The sequence below is a fragment of the Pseudophryne corroboree genome, chromosome 1 (assembly GCF_028390025.1).
Source record: "Pseudophryne corroboree isolate aPseCor3 chromosome 1, aPseCor3.hap2, whole genome shotgun sequence".
Classification (NCBI taxonomy): Eukaryota; Metazoa; Chordata; class Amphibia; order Anura; family Myobatrachidae; genus Pseudophryne; species Pseudophryne corroboree.
The window spans coordinates 1236213883-1236215658 of record NC_086444.1 but is presented as its reverse complement, the minus strand read 5'-3'; the positions used below and the strand labels follow the sequence as shown (position 1 = coordinate 1236215658).

At 43.5% G+C, this 1776-nt stretch overlaps 1 pseudogene; it reads left to right on the top strand.

Annotated features, from left to right (window-relative positions):
* Positions 1-1075: 1075 nt before the first annotated feature.
* On the top strand, positions 1076-1194 carry LOC134944549 (5S ribosomal RNA; annotated as a pseudogene).
* Positions 1195-1776: the final 582 nt, after the last annotated feature.

Below are 1776 nucleotides of genomic sequence, written 5' to 3'. Positions count from 1 at the left end.
TAAATTCACAAAGATTATAGATCATCACCGTGGTATAAATAGTCAAAAATAATAGAAAAATTAGAAACCCAAATGAGTGCATATGATACCAAGGTACCCCAGAGGTGGGTCCGGGTTGTGCACTGCCCGGTACCTGTCCAAACAGCCCTTTCACTTGTAGAGGGCTTGTTTAATTGTCACTATCCCACTAAATTGGACACTAACTAGATAGCTCTAGGTTACTGTGCTTATCCAATCTGATTCTTTCCTCAAAAATTTAATGATGTTTTAGAGAGGGTAAAATCTTCTCTTTATATCCATGTTTAACCTTTGGGGATCCCACACTGTTAGCTCTCTCATACATTTTCCTCTACTTCATAATAGGATCAAGTGTAAGTAGAAGCAATAGTGTGATTCTCTATTTTATTTTCTTCTGCTTTATTTCTGTGTCCTCTCATCCAAATGTGCTAGTGCTAAATCTCTGCAATGACACACCTGCACACTAAGGGGCCAATTCAGGTTGGATCGCAAATCGAGATACAACCAGAATTTTGGCATTCACCCCAATGAGCACATGCTCAGTACCCATCCTGCTCTTGTGACTGCATTGACATCGGGTGACCATCAGTATTTGAAAATGCCTCTGTAGTCGCGAGGTGTCAACGCTACATTTTCAAGGCAGAGACGGACCACTGTGGGGTGGCGGCATGGAAACAGAGACATGGTAGCGTGAAAAGGGGTATAGTGTGAGCATTATCAGGATGGCTGCATGATGTCACACGCAGCCACTCTGTTAAAAAAGATGGTAGCAGCCCTCCTGCCATCGCAGCCAGGCTGTGCCAGCAGGAGGCTTCCCTACTTTCTGCAATTGTGCAAATAATTGTGGCACGATTGCCATTAGTGTGTGATTGCAGATGGGGCAGCAGTTAGCATGCTGGGAGGCCTTGCCCTGCAACAGGCAGCCCCCAGCATGTGAGTCAAAGGATTGCAAATTCTGCTAAAAGACTGAATTTGCAATCCTTACAGAATACGGTCCTAAATTTGGGAAGCAGAGGTACGCCCCTGTGTCTCTCATCTACTGGAACGGGCACTCTCTCATTACTGCCATGCTCCACGGGATACACCCAATCTCATCTGATCTTGAAAGAAAATCAGTGGTAGGCCTGGTCAGTACCTGGGTGGGAGACTCCCTGGGAATACCAGGTGCAGTAACCCTAATGTGCTGAAAAGCATAGGTAAAAGGTCCACATCTTATTTGAGAGACTTCCAGATTTTCCTTATATTCTCTATATAATTATATCAGTAACCACACAGTTCACACAAAACATTGCACAACAACAGATCTGCTCTTTAAACTGAACAATGCTCTTAGACACTGTGATATGTTTTGGAGGCAGGATACACAGATAATGTTACATTCTGCCTCATTCTGACATATGAGTAAGGCTGAGATATTACTGTGATCAAAAAATCCTTGTGCTAATACTGTGACATATTGTTTATTTCCACCTTCTGTTTTATTACTGCATTTTAATCAGAAAATCTTGGTGTTTTCTGTATCACAAGAAGCAGATTGGTCACAGTCCAATTCTGCATTATTTTATTGCTCAAACAAGGGACTCTATTCAGTAAGGATTGCAGATTCTGCTTTATAACATAACCTGCAATCCTTGCAATCACAGGGCGAGACCACCCAGTATGTTACCCACCGCCCGCCCACTGTGATCACGCTGTAATTGGGATCGCGGTACATTTACAGCGCAGTCACAGAAGATGTGGACGCTTCCTGCCGACACA